The sequence below is a fragment of the Phodopus roborovskii genome, unplaced genomic scaffold (assembly GCF_943737965.1).
Source record: "Phodopus roborovskii unplaced genomic scaffold, PHOROB, whole genome shotgun sequence".
NCBI lineage: Eukaryota > Metazoa > Chordata > Mammalia > Rodentia > Cricetidae > Phodopus > Phodopus roborovskii.
In genome coordinates this window covers 244,633-259,637 of record NW_026126574.1, presented here as the reverse complement: position 1 = coordinate 259,637, position 15,005 = coordinate 244,633, and the positions used below count along the sequence as shown (strand labels likewise).

Here is a 15,005-nt window from a genome sequence, read left to right as displayed (position 1 = left end):
AGGCCATGACCCAAAGCAAGTTGGGGAGGAAAGGGTTTACTTGTCTCACACCTCCATCAGGAACTCAAGGTAGATTCCTGTAGATAAGAACTGATGTAGAGGCCACTAGGGGTGCTGCTTACTGGCTGCTCCCCTCCCCATCACTAATTAAGAAAATGCCCTGCAACTTATGGAAGCATCTTCTCAGTTGTGGTCCCCTCTGTTCAGATAACTGTAGTTTGTGTTAAGTTGACATAAAACTAACCAGCAACGTTATAGAGCTCTGGTCCCTGCCTACAGGATCTATAGCCTGACCCTCCATTCCTGCACAACTCAGACACCAAGACGCTGACACCCAGGCTTCGAGATCTAGATCCCACTTGGGCAACTATGGCACCTGTTCTAAGCTTTGGCATCCATTCAGTTGCCTTCTTTTGGTTCTGACACTTAGTTTTTCCTGGCTTGTTTTTGAGATTGGCTTAATTTCCAAGATGTTATAATTACTGATTTTATTTTATTTTATGTTTTTAGAATTACTTTCTTTCCCCTGCTCCTGCCATTCTCTCTCTCTTATTTCCTTTCTAATATATATTCTCTACTGTTTGAAATTTGGACTTTCTTATCTCCTTCCTGAAATCTCTTAATTAATATTTAACTTAACACAGCTTAATGTTAGAGAGTATTCATGAGTTCCCTTTCAAAAATTGAAAGATTTTTAGATCACTTTCTCCTGTCTTTCCTGTCTTTGCGTTTTTAAAGACAGAAGAATGATATAGAAATCCTGATCTTCCCACCTCTGCCTCCTGAGTGCTGGGATGAAAGGTGTGTGCCAGACCTGGTTCTCCTCTTCCATTTTAAACATTATTGTCATGTAGTTCTGGCCCTTTGAGCCTATAACTTTCTAAATACCGCAAACTTAGGATGCACAAGGCCGTGAGATCTGTCCCTGGGCTCAGGGATGGACACACACACACACACACACTCACACAAATATATACACACACACACACACACACACACACAATTTTACTTGTAAATACTCTTTCTTGAATTCCAGCTATCTTTGGGAGAGAGGAGCTAGATTTAAAATACCTTCCTGTGGGGCTAAATAGATGGTTCAGCAGTTAGAAAAGCTTGGTGTTCTTCCAGAAGACCGGAGTTACTTCCCAACACTCACATCAAGTAGTTCAAAGTCACCCCCCAAAGAATCCGATGTTTTCTTCTGGCCTTGTGGGCACCTGCACACACATGGTACACAAACACACATGTACATGTACATATGCATATAACTAAATAAATCTTCTTTAAAATATTGTCCTATAAGGCAAGTTTGTTTGTTTATCTGGGGAGGGGGAGAAGGATGTGTTTTCAAGACAGAGTTTCTCTGTGTAACAGCTCTGGCTGTCCTAAAACTTATTTTGTAGACCAGGCTAGTTTCGAACTCACAGAGATCTGCCTACCTCTGCCTTCTGAGTTCTGGGATTAAAGATGTGAGCCATCATGCCTGGATAGGGCAAGACTTAGGGACTGTAAACTTTGTTAGATTTTGCTTCCACATAAACATTTGGCCCCATTTGTTTTCTGTCATTCTTTTTTCCTTATTTTTATTTGTTTGTTTGTTTGTTTGTTTGCATCTTTTTGAGGCAGGGATTTTCCGTGTATCCAAGACTCTTCTGGAACTCCCTCTGTAGACCAGGCTGGCCTCAAACTCAGAGATCTGCCTGCCTCTACCTCCTGATTGCTGGGATTAAAGGCGTGTTCTATCACTGCCTGGCAATGTATAAGAGTCTTTTTAAACATTGTTTTATGTGTATTTTGTCTACATGAACCATGTGCATTCCCAGTGCCCATAGAAGTCAGAAAATGCTGTCAGATCTCTGGAACCAGAGTTAGCCACACTGTAAGCCACTGTGGGTACTAGGAATTGAACCCAGGTCCTTCGGCACAGCAGCATATGAACGCTCTTAAACACCAAGACACTTTTTCAGCCCCTGGCCCCTTTTCTTAAAGAACTTGTGCCAAGAGTAGTTTTTTTGTTTTTTTTTTTTTTTTTGTTAACAGTTATTTTCTCCCAATACTTGGATAAGATTTGCCTTATAATTCTGGTTTCAATCGTTGCTGCTGAATGTTTCTTTTATTTTGATTTAAATTAATTATGTGTGTGTGTGTGTGTGTGTGTGTGTGTGTGTGTGTGTGTGTGTGCGTGCGTGTATGTGTGGAGGTCAAAGGACAACTTAGTGGAGTCAATTCTCTCCTACCTTTACATGGGTTCTAGAGATTGAACATAAGTTCAGGCCTGCATTACAAACAAATCTACTGGCTGAACTGTCTTGTCTGCCCTTCTTTTATTTTTATAAGTGAGCAGTCCTTTCTCTGACTTCCCTAAATATGTCCCTTTGTCTTTGCCATCTTTAGTGAATTTAGTATGGGTGGGTTTTTATTACCTCATCCAGGCCTGAACCTAAACACTATTAAACCTGCTGGATTTATGAATCCATGATTTCTTCTCGGTTTTGGCAAGTTCATACATACTATGTCTTAATTTTCACCTGTGTTTATGTCTTTTCTCCTTGAAGATCTTCATTTAGATTTATGTTAACCTTCTCCCTCCTATTCCACAGGTCTTATACCTCTTTGATTACATATTACACTCTCCATGTCATCATTTCATTGGGTTTCCTTCTATGTTGTTAAAAGGGAATCTGAGGTGGTTTAATGAGAATGTCCCCATAAACTCACATGTTTTAATACTTGTTCCCTAGCTGGTAGAACTGTTTAGGAAGGATTAAGAGGTGTGGCCTTGTTGGAAGAGGTGTGTCTGCCTGCCTGCCTGCCTGGCTGCTGCCTGCCTGCCTGCTGCTTGCTGTATCCCTGCATGCCTGCCTGCATGCCTGCCTACCTGCCTGCCTGAGGCCTGCCTGCCTGCTGCCTGCTGCTATGCTTTCCTCATGAAGATCATGGATTCTAACCTTCTGAGGCCATGAGCCCCAAATTAAACACTTTCTTTTTCATAAGTTGCCTTGGTCATAGTGTTTTCTCGTGACAACAGGAAAGTGAGGAAGACAAAAGTTGGTACTACGGGGTGGGGTATTGCTGTGACAGGAAGCTGGCCATGCTGCTTTTGGAAGGAATATGGAAAACCTGGGGAAATTGGATTAGGAAAGCTGATGACTGCTATAAGCAGGGCTGAATGGACATCCTAGTCAGAGCTTGGAGAAAACAGTGCTGAGATCATTGAGGGTTATGGATGCTCAGCTCAAGAAACTTCAGAGGGCAACAGTATTAGTGACAGTGTTAGGAACCATTCTTGTGGTGCTTGGGGAAAAAATGAGGATGCTTTCTGCCTGAGGGCAAATTGAAATAGTTGGACTAATTTTATAGGCAGAGGAGATTTCAAAACAGCCAATTATTAACTCTATTGCATGGTTTTTAGTAATCACATTCATGTGTAGCTACCATAAAAATAATAAGCAGGGCAAAAAGAAACACAAAATGTACAGTTTCAGGAGGGGAAACAGCACTAATATAAGGAGAGTCCTGGTGTGAAACGGAATAAAGGGAGTGTTGTCTTTGGGGGAAGACCCCACCCAGCTCAACCTAAAACTTGTAAAAAGGAAATGCCTTTTGTATTTCTAAAAAGCTGCAATGGGGGAAAATGTTATGCAAATATAATTCAAGAAGGGGAACAGGCTCCAACTCAAATGACTGAACATGGCTTCATTGGCCAGGTCGTTCTGGCTTTAGATGCCTGAATGATACATGAGCAAAGGAGTTGTAGAATCTTCCTCCACAGTTAAGAAAAGCCTCTGAAGCGAGGTGTTTGGCATGGGAATCCCTTCAAGGAAACCAGAGAAGCTATATGTGAATTTATGAAAATGAAGCCTGGATTGGGTTGGAGACCTCAAGATGTTGGAGATGTCAAAATCATAGGAAATACTTACCAAGAAGCTTGGGACCAAATCAAGAGAGAAAGGCACATGTTTTAGCCAGCAGAACTTGAAGGGAAGAGCCATCTAAGCCCATTGGCAGCAGATTAGAGCTTTAAGATTTGGGGTTTGCCCTCCTGAATTTCTATTTGCCTATTAGCAACAGATTAGAGATAGAGGATTTGAAGTTTGTCCCGCTGGATTTCTGTCATGCCTTGGTCCAGTATTTTCTCACTATATTCTCATTCCTCCCTTTTGAAATGGTAATGTATATTCTATGCTGTTTTACATTGAAGTATATAATTTACTTTTTGATTTTACAAGGAGTTATAATTAAAAGTTGCCATAGTTCTCAGAAGAAATTTAAAAGTGTTAACACTGAGGGGACTATTAGAGTTGGACAAAAGTCATTTCACATTATGATCTGGCCACAAGCCTATGGCAGCCAAGGTGTGGGGTGTGATGGTTTGAATGAGAATGCCCCCCATATGCGCATATGTTTGAATACTTGGCCCCAGCTGGTAGAGTTTCTTGGGAAGGATTAAGAAGTGTGGCCTCATTGGAGGAGTACTGATACTGGCAGTGGGCCTGAGGTTTCAGAAGCCCAGGACATTCCCAAATAGCTCCCTCTGCCTCCTGTTTGCAGAAAGGGATATAAGCGCTCATGGGCAAACACCATGCCTGCCTGCCAGCTGCCATGTTCTCCCCATGATGGCCATGGACTCCAACCTTCTTTAACCATGCACCCCAAATTAAACACTTTATTTTCTGTGGCCTTGGTCATGGCATTTTGTCACAACAACAGAAAATAAGTAAGACAGAATCACTTTCATAGATCTTAATTGGCTTGATTCTGTAGTTAGAAAACATACTAGCTAAAATGAAATTCAGAATGTTCTACCCTCACATGTGCAGGATATCAAAAGAAAAGAAAATTATATATAGAAAGTGGAAATGAGGGGGCTGGAGAGGTGGCTCAGTGGTTCAGAAAACTATCTGTTTTTCCAGAGGACATGGGTTCAATTCTCAGCACCCTGTAACTCAAGCTCCAAAGGATCTCTCTCTCTCTCTCTCTCTCTCTCTCTCTCTCTCTCTCTCTCTCTCTCTCACACACACACACACACACACACATAGACAGACATGCATGTGAGCAAAACACCAATGCATATAAAATAAAATTTTAAAAAGAAAATGAGAAGAAGTATACAGAGTTTTCGTTGGGTAAAACTTATATTTGCTTTCTTTGAACCTTGTTTTAAGCAGTTGACTACCTGGCTCTTAGAGGCTGGCTGATGTGATTAGGTTAAGTTTCACAGTGTACAAAGTCACCATTAGTCCAATTTAAGTGCATCTTTACTACTACATTCGATTGAAAAGAATTACCCTGAGAAATAACTCCCTGTCCACTAATTTTCTCTTCAGCCATATCTAATCCAATATTAACATTACAGTGACAATTAAACCAATAATAATATTAATCATTGAAAAGACTATTTTTTTAAGTCATTGATTCCAATTGTCTACGATTTGTGGTGCTTTCTGTGGTAGTCATGGGCAGGAAAGTGAGATCAGAGTACCCCAGTAGGGTATATTTTAACACTGACATTGTTAAGAATTGATGGCTCCTGATAATAATAGTGAAATAATTGTTGTGTGATATCTAATATTCACTTAAAAATTACAGTGTCATGTTATCCTTATCTGCTCCTGACACCTACTATTCCCACTGTGCTTACACCATTGAGCTTATTTACATTTTTGTATCAGTCAATACAAAATTGTGTTGCTATAACCAAATACCTAACACGGTCATGAGTGAGGCACTTATTTTATTTCTGGAGTGAGAGGTACAATCTATCATGGTGGAGAAGGATTGTACAATTCATGACAATAGACTCATGAGCCTAAGACTCTAACAATTGATGGACAAGAAAGCAAAGAACAGACAGGAAGTGACATCGGGCTATAAAATCTCAAGACACTTACCCAATGATCTACTTTCTCCAGTAAGAGCCCAGCTCTGAAATTTATATGTGATGATATATTATTTATGATTCATCAAAGCTTGCCTGAGGATTCAGAAAGCAAAGCCAGCAACAAACTATAGAGGCCAGGCAATGGTGATACATACCTTTAATCCTAGAAAACATACTAGCTAGCCAGGCAGTGGTGGCACACACCTTTGGGTAGATTTCTGTGAGTTCGAGACCTCCCAGGGATACACTAGAGTGAATCAGTCTAAAAGATTAACAGAGCTCAGGCCTTTAATCCCAGCTCTAGAGAGGCATATAAAAGACAGGAACCCAATGTCTCAGGCTGCATTGTGAGATTTAATCTCTGGCCACCCTGAGGAGAGGCAGCAGTCTGAGGTTTGCTGGAGAACGTACAGAGACAGGATCACCCCCTTTTAGACTGAGGTAGATGTAAGAGCTAGTGGCTCAGCTGCTTTGCTTCTCAAACCTTCGGCTTGAAGCTTGAACCCCAATATCTGTCTCTGGGTTTTTATTTTTGGTGTTACAGTTACACACCTCTAAGAGTACAGCAAGACAGGGAGGATAGACATTCCACATTTGAACTATGGTGTTCCATTCTTGTCCCCTCTGACTCACATGTGTATCTGGTGTCTTTTACTCATCAGCAGGCTGTCCAGGGCACGGGCCTGGCCTTCATTGTCTACACTGAGGCCATTAAAAACATGGAAGTGTCCCGGCTCTGGTCAGTTGTCTACATCTTCATGCTGCTGATGCTGGGTTTGGGGAGCATGCTTGGAAACACAGCGGCCATACTCACCCCTCTGACGGACAGCAAGGTCATCTCCTGCTACCTGCCCAAGGAGGGCATTTCATTCAGGACACCAGAAGGTGGAGGCAGGGCATGGGTGCAAGACAATCAGTGGAAGGGTCTAATTAGGGGCCGTGTGATTCTAAGACATCTCCAGAAGGGCTGCATGGGTGTAGCTGTGCTCCTGCTAGGGTAATACTCAGTTCCACTTGGATAAGTTATTCTAGGAGCTGTATGTACATGTAATGTGTACCACAGAGACCCATTTTTAATTTCAACATCTTGCCACCCAGCCAGGATCATAAGAACACTCCTGTGCCTCCGATGGCTCTATATTCAAGATAGATAATGTCATGTCTGATCACATGTCCTAGCTATCATGTGGGAAGCATCCTCTTCCCTGTTCCTCGAAGCCTGATAGCACCTGGTATTTTTTTTTTTTTCTGAATTTGGGTCTCTGTGGTCCACAGTACAAAGGCATGTAGCTCCCAATCCAGCACTTAATCCTCTCCTAAGGGAACCTCCCATTGCTGACATTGTATGGTATGGCAGTGGGAAGGGCTACTATGAATTCAGAGGCACCATGGAAAGCCTTTGGAAGTCAGAAGAAAACTTGGAAATAGTCAAATATTGACTCTGCCATGTTGTGCTACAGGGAGTTATCTGACAACACTGAGCCCTGGCATCCCAGTATAAAAGGGATCTCTGACTACTACCTTGGAGGCTTAATCTGGAGCCTGGCAAGTGAGAACACCTACATAAATGTAAATTGTAGTTTCCTCCCAAACCAATCCTTATCTAGGGCCCCACACCACATTTAAGTCCACTTCTCACAGTCTCAGGGGCTATGTTTTTGGTATCTTCAGCATTCCCAGACTTTCAACCATTATGATATCCCCCGAAGAGCAACACCCTGAATTTTGTTGTTGTTTTCCTGCTCTGAAATACCTTACAAATCAGCTCCTATAGCTGATGTGGGAACTCACCCTCCACAGCACACCTAGGGATCGATGGCTCTTGTTGACATCCAATGTGGGATGAGTCAGGGAGTCTCAGAGAGATGAGCAATGATCTTGTGTTCCAGGTCTGGTGTGCCTCATCAACTGTGCGATCGGCACAAGTTCACCATGGAGGCTGGGAACTACTGGTTTGACATCTTCAATGACTATGCAACAACGCTGTCTCTGCTGCTCATCGTGCTGGTGGAGACCATAGCTGTGTGCTACGTGTATGGGCTAAAGAGGTAAGGAGACCCCAGATCCTGCCTGCTACAGGAGGCAGAGAAGCTGCAGGTCCACATCCATAGGAAAATCACCTTTCCTCTGTGCGCATGCCTGTTTTAGATAGCAGAACTGGCAGTCTGTTCTCTGCCCTCAAATCTCTGCTATCTCTTGCTTCCTCAGTTTACTTGTATCTTTCTTTCCTTTTCCATTTTCTTTTTCCCCATTTTGTATCATCAGATGGATTTTAGGCTCAAAGAGTGGGTGCACCCTGTGATAATACATCAGATTCTATTCCTGAACACTTAAGTGTCTGTCCCCCTACTCTCAACCTAGGCATAGTGACTGCCTTTCTGCACTTGTCATGCCTTCCTACGATCAGTCACAGACAGGGTCTCAAAAATCATGTACCCTCAAAGGTGAAAAGAGGAACATTGTCCTATATCATTATTCTATTGTTTTTCAGTGTGCCCATCATCTCTGCTATTCTAGACACCCCGGAGCATTGAAAATTTGCAGGGTCCATGCTACTGGCTTCAAGGAGCCTTTGTCAGAAAATCTTGGGAGTGAGCCTGGTGCACTTAGGTGAAGCCAATGTGCAATCAAATCTGAGAGCATGGGCAGAACCTATTGAAGGAGAGGGGAAAGTACGCGGTGTGTTTAGACTTACTTACATCCAGAGCAACTTGTACAAATATAAATGCTCTGTTGAACATCTCCAGTTATGAGGGGAGTCACCAAAACAGAACAGTTGTGTTCTTGGAAATCAGAAAGGTGAAGTAATGCTATCAGGAAATGCAAATGTGCCTCTGTTTACCGATCTAAAGGTAGTTGAACCTGGGAGAATGGAGCCTAAAAAGGGGGAATAAAGTCTCACGCAACAGCCAACTTTATTAAGAACATCAGGAAATATACACTTTGAGTGTTAAGAAAGATCACGTGAGTAAAGCTCTCATGAGTTCAAGCTGAGTATAATCACAATGACAGGCTGCACATGGAAAAAAAAAAACCATGAATTTCTATAGAGGTATAAATAAGTAATAATAGCCAGTTGGCAAGAATAATCTGAAGCAAACTATATGATACACCTGGGAGGGGTGTAGAAGAATAATCCTCCAAGAGCAATTCGGTGTTTTGGAGAAATTGAGGTCACGAGACTTTTATTTTCTTGGACGTTTTCTCACAGGTACTCAGAATTGTTTTTTCTTCTTGAGAATGTTTCTTCCCTTTTCCATTTTTTTCTTTTTTAATTTTATGTGCGTTGGTGTTTTGTCATGGGTGTCAGGTCCCCTGGAGCTGAAATTACAGATGGTTGTGAGCTGCCTTGTGGGTGATGGGAATTGAACCCAAGTCCTCTGGAAGAGCAGCCAGTGCTCTTGACCACTTAGCGGTCTGTCTAGCCCCAGCACTCCGAATTCTCACAGGAATGCATTCTTGGATTGTGTTAGGATACTCTTCCATCCACATTGTGGTTACAACCTGCTAAACCCCCTTTAGATTAAAGAGCACCCTAAATTAAAAATGCATTTGTTATACCTGCCTTCCTATCCATCACACTCAGAGCTGTCAAATGATCATCCCAGAGGCAATGTGATCATCGGGGTTCCCAACATCTCCACAGAATACCCTGCTTCAGATTGCTTGCCCACAAAATGTTGGGTCTCAAACTATAGCTTCTACAGAATTCATTTCCCTTTCACACATTGTAGAGTGAGAAGACACTAAACTGAACCGGTCAGCCAAGGAGCTCTCCACATACAGTCAAATGCCAGTTTCTCCATGGGGACGTAGCTTTGCTTTATTTTGTTACTGTAAAAAGAGAAAGATCACTGTAGAATGATAAAAGATCAATTATAATGTTTAAAAGCTTACTCATATAATAGCTGTAGAATATACATTCTTATTAGCACACTGAAATTCCCCCAAATCAAATCTCAAATAATGTAGTCGTAATTAGAAGTCAACATGAATCATGAAGGTGGGATGCACCTGTAACCTACCAACTTGAGAGGCTTAAGCAGGGAGACTAAAGACCCGACCTAACAATCAACCTAGCTAAACCCCATCTCCAAAGGGGAGGCTGGAGCAATGGCTCAACAGCTAAAAGCTCTGGCTGTTCTTGTAGAGACCATGGGTCCAGTCTCCAGCACCCAGTTGATGGTTCATAGCCATCCAGAACCCCAGTTCCAAGTATGCATTATGTATATACATTATATATATATATGCATATATATATGTGTGTGTGTGTGTACATATACATATGTATATGTAGAATATGCAAATAAAATAAAAACATCTTTCTTTTTTTAAAGGACAAGAATTGCAACACAAACAAAAGCAACAAACAAACAAAAAACAAACAAACAAACAAAAACTCTCAAGGTCTTGCTAACATTGCTAAGGAGATTGGACTCTCTCATACAGGGAAACTAGAAACTCTTATGATTAATTAAGAGTGGACTCACAAGGATGAGCAAATAATTGAAAATTGTATAACCTTAGTTTGCAGGGTAAGACTATACAACCCTGCGTAGAGCTATCCTTGCTTTCTCTCCTTCCTCAGGAATTCTGGCGACTCAGCTTGATCATGTTCTGTATCGTGTTTCTGATAGGCACAGTGAAGTTCCTACCCACAGGCAGTCATCCATTAGCCTGAATTGCATCCTGGGAACACTCAGGTGGGGCTAAGCCTGACTGAGTCACCTGCACTGGGAATCTGGACACCCCAGAGAACTGAGATTCATCCCTTTTGTTGAGATGATTTTCAAATTCAGTTGTGACCGAGGTCTGAGTGAAGTGTAAATTTGAAAACAGACACGAAGCTCAAAATTCATGATTTATGATTGCTTGTCAGTTGTGCTCCTGAGGCTACATGTGTCACTGTACGTGCAAGGTGGGAGGGAACCCAAAACAATAGTGTCCCGTTGCACTTATTGGTATCTCAGGATGTGCCATCATGGGAGCGTTTATACTATAGAAATTTACAAGCACATAGATTGGAGTTTTTCTGCAGTTTCCAGTTCAACATCAGCAGACACAATGGTGGGAGATGTTATTCTATATATGTTTCTCATACTGGTTAATAAATAAAGCACTGTTGGCCAATAGAAAAGGAAAATAGGAGGGACTAGGAGACAAGGAGGAAGAGGAAATAGTAAGGAGGAGTCAAGATGGAGAGTCTGGAGAAAGCAGTATGCCTACCAGCTCCCTGGTAAGAGAAATACATAGATCAGTAGAAATGGGTTAATAATTAAGACAGAGCTAGCCGATTAGAAACTAGCACCTGGCCAACAGCATAATATCAAATATGGAGTCTTGGTGTTTTCTTTGGGGCTGGTGCGGCAGCGGGACAAGGCAGGACAAGACCAGGTGGCGGGCAGAAAAACCGTACTCCTTACACACAATCGTATCTTCATGAGATATTTTGCAGTAACCCTTAATAGTAGAAGTCTGAGGAGCCCAGAAATCCTAGAGTTTGAGACTCATGACAGAGAAAAAAGAATGTGGCCAAAGGTCAATGGGAGGGTGTGAACTGGCTACCACTGAGGTTAAGGCCAGGGGGGAGGCACCAGCCAACCAGGGAAGACACACACCAGGGCCTGACAGGGCAGAAAGCTGAACAACAGGAAACACAAGGGACTGGAATCCAAAAGAGAGCACAGGAGTGGGTCTATTCTACCCTGAGTGTTGTATCAGAAGATGGAATCACCCTTGGTGCATGTGGTCTCCCTGCCAGAAGATGAGGAGCTGCAGCCCAAGGGCAGGCCTGAATGCCCTGAGCAGCACACAGGAAGACTGGGCCCAACCAAGTATGCCCAGCCTGGGGTTGGGGAGAAGGGGCGACCAAAGTGGGACAACAACAGCAGTTCTTACTTACCTGCATATCCTAGGCCATGGGCCTGGGCAATGTGTGGCCCTTCCCCCACATGAGCCAGACATACTGCAGAGGTGAGTGCAGTTTGCAGGGACAGCAGTGTCTGAGTAGCTGAGTGTTTCACATCTCAAACCCTCACCTTCCTGGAATCTGTATGAATTATAGGACTAGTGGATGTCACCTCCAAAGAGCTGGCCCACAACCCAGCAAAGAAGGAAGGTTGGGTTTTGCTTTCACAGACAGTGCTTTTGTGCTGTCTTAAAAAAAATAAAAGTAAATAAAATAAAGAAAAAAACTTTCCCTTTCCTAACTTGAATTCATGAAACCTTTCTGTTCCTCCTCTGAATTCTTAACCACCGGGTTGTGGATATGGAGCTGTGTTCTACTTCCTTTCCTTCCTTTTTTTCCTGTATAAAATATGGTACCTAAAAAGGTTCATTATATTATGTTGTTGTATTGTTGTTGTCATGACGAAAAGATTGCAGAGCTCTTTTGCTTGGATTATATCCTTGAGGTTTAAGGAAGTGATGAAAAGGTTGCTCGGCAGAGCTGAGAAGGTGCCCACACTCCCACCTTGGTAAGAGCAAGCAGTCTGTCACAAAGACAAGTTGATGTGGGCCATACCAGGCCTGCTGTAGTTGCTACTTGGTACTTTGGGTAAAAATTAGACTATCTTATGACCTTTGTGTGTTAGAGCCCAACTCCAAACAGCTGTGGGGAACATGGCTATGGCTCCTGCTCCCAGGCGTCTCTAAGAATCCTCACAGGCCTCTGCCTCCTTCAACATCAAGCTGAAAGTTAAACCTGAGTGTTTAAAGAGTAGAATTCTTCTCTGCAAAGCAGGCTCTGCGATGAATGTTTCCTTTTCCTGGACTGTGTTTTGAGGAGAAATGTTAGGAAGGTGGTGGTGGTGCGGTGTGTGCGTGCACGGGGTGGGGACATCTAAACAGTACCAATATGGGAAAGGGGAAGATCCCAGGTACCCTATCAAATACTCATGGGAGTAAAGGCTGATAGACTTAGGCCCACCCCCATTCCAAAGGGATAAAGCTATTGCTTTCCCTTTCCCTGCAATTGTTACATTTCTCATGGGTGTCTCCCATCTGTAATTTGAGAAGACCTCTACACAGGCTCATATACCAGACTCAAAATTGTGGAGGAGGACTTGGAAGTGTCCCAACTGTTGCAGCACTCTCGCCTCAAGTGAAGGAACCCTCCCTAACCAGGATAAGCTTGGTGAGAAGCCCAGACAATTTCCACCTCTACCAGGAATAAGGAAAGTAGGGCTTCTGTCTGTGTGTAAAAAGTAATTGATATCATTTGGCTATCCATGTGATAACTAGGGTAGAGGGGTAAGTCACAACTCCAAAACCAAGAGACTTTGGACTCCAAGGAACCAAGAATCTTCTGGAGAAGGAAGAGTGGGAGGGGTGGCTATCCCCTGCACCCTCCACCTTTAGATTTCTTCATTGCCCCTTGCTGGCCTCTTGAGCTAGGATTGCTAACTATTAGCACCTGGAGGTAGGCTGTCTTGGGTAGGGAAGATTTGCTCAGCTTTTTTCTTTCCTGAGATGTTCTAGGCCACAGGCAAATCCTGAGTTCATCATGAAGTTTTCCAGCTTCAAGGAAGAGATACCGACCTTGCTTTTGTATTTGAAGTGGGGATTGCCTGAAATTCCAATGGAGCCTGTGAGTGAGCTAGCAGGGGCAAGTTTCTAAGTAGGAAATCTTTGTTGGGTGGTGTCACCAATTTACCCAGAACTCAAGTATTTGCAGCTGTGGCATGCTAGAAAAAATGACCCCTGCATACAACCCCCCATGTCCCTGGTGTACTGGGCAGTTGGGTGGGTGCGTGTCAAAGAAAGTGTCAAGACTACTTAACTGAGGGCTGTGGGTCAGGGTTGTGTGGCTGGAAAAAAAATTTATTTTTTTCGGATTTTCCAGATAGGGATTTTCTGTGTAGCTTAGGAGCTAGTCCCGGCTATTGCTAAGTAGACCACGCTGGCCTTGAACTCGCAGAGATCTGCCTGCCTCTGCCTCACTAAGGCTGGGATTAAAGGCATGCATCACAAAAGTCCTGCAGGGCTACTGAAATCTTAATCATTACTGAGCCCCAGGATTGCATTCCCAGTGATGTAACTATCAATCATTGAAGCTAAAGGAGACTTCCAGTTGTTTAAGTCATAAGGCACCAGCAGTAAGATTAATGCTCATGTGAATTTTCAGCAGCACAGTGTCAGGTGCTAAACAAGCAGGTACAGGCAAAGAAAGATCAGCCTGCCTGAGTTGGGAAGCTGGAGACAAGGGCTTTGCTGGGGTGGTGGTGCTCTTTGTAGCTGGCATCTCCAATATTGGTTTCCCGCAGTTGGATATAGATTACCATTTCACTTATTCCTGCCTGCATTTTTGCTGGCCCATTATGATTACTAATATTATTTTTGAGAGAAACATTTCCTCTATTCCTTTGGAGACTGTCCTAGAACACTCTCTGTAATAAAGCAGGTTTGGAATACAACCAGAACAATTTTTGTTAGCCTACCTAATGTTGATGGTATTGAAGGCCAATGTCACCAACATCTAGTCTGTTCTCCTTTTTCCCTTTAACTTTGTAAACTCACATTTCTACTGTCTTATTTTCTATTTCTATTTCCTCACTCTCCATAGGAATCTAAACCTGGGGGGTGTTTTCATTTTCATGTAAGACTGTGCTCAATATAAGAGCTTCCTACAATTCTTCAAGTGAAAATTGGTTTTACTTTGTCACTAGGAAACGCAAAGAACAAAAAGGACCTTGAAAAGTACATCATATGATTATGTCCAACTTGGTATCTTGTTGATGTAACTAACAGAAAGACATGGAAATGAAAACCAAAGTAGGCAGGGCAGCCGGAACATTGACCATCATTGCTGGATTTTCTCAAACAACTCTGCTGGCCTTGTGAAATTTAGCATTATACTCCCTAGCTCCCTCTTACTCTCTACTGCTCTTTTACCACCTTCCAGCACGTGCCACAAGATATCTGTGAGAGTTTAACTTCCACAAAGTGGGTTGTCTGTCAGGAAGACAAACATTCTTGAATGATAGATATCCAAGTAACATCACCTCAGTGGGTACAGTATTATCTCTGAGGAATGTGAATGAAACATTTCAGTATATATTGGACTTGTTTTTAGGGGACCAGAGTTGTTGTTAGTCATCAACATCTTCATGATACTTGTGGCTCC

At 42.8% G+C, this 15,005-nt stretch overlaps 2 pseudogenes; both read left to right on the top strand.

Moving 5' to 3' along the window:
* Nucleotides 1–7,933, top strand: part of LOC127235930 (sodium- and chloride-dependent transporter XTRP3B-like) — a 150,347-nt pseudogene extending 142,414 nt beyond the window's left edge.
* A 3,672-nt stretch (nt 7,934–11,605) lies between these two features.
* The window catches only part of LOC127235933 (sodium- and chloride-dependent transporter XTRP3A-like), a 205,519-nt pseudogene continuing 202,119 nt past the window's right edge, over nt 11,606–15,005 (top strand).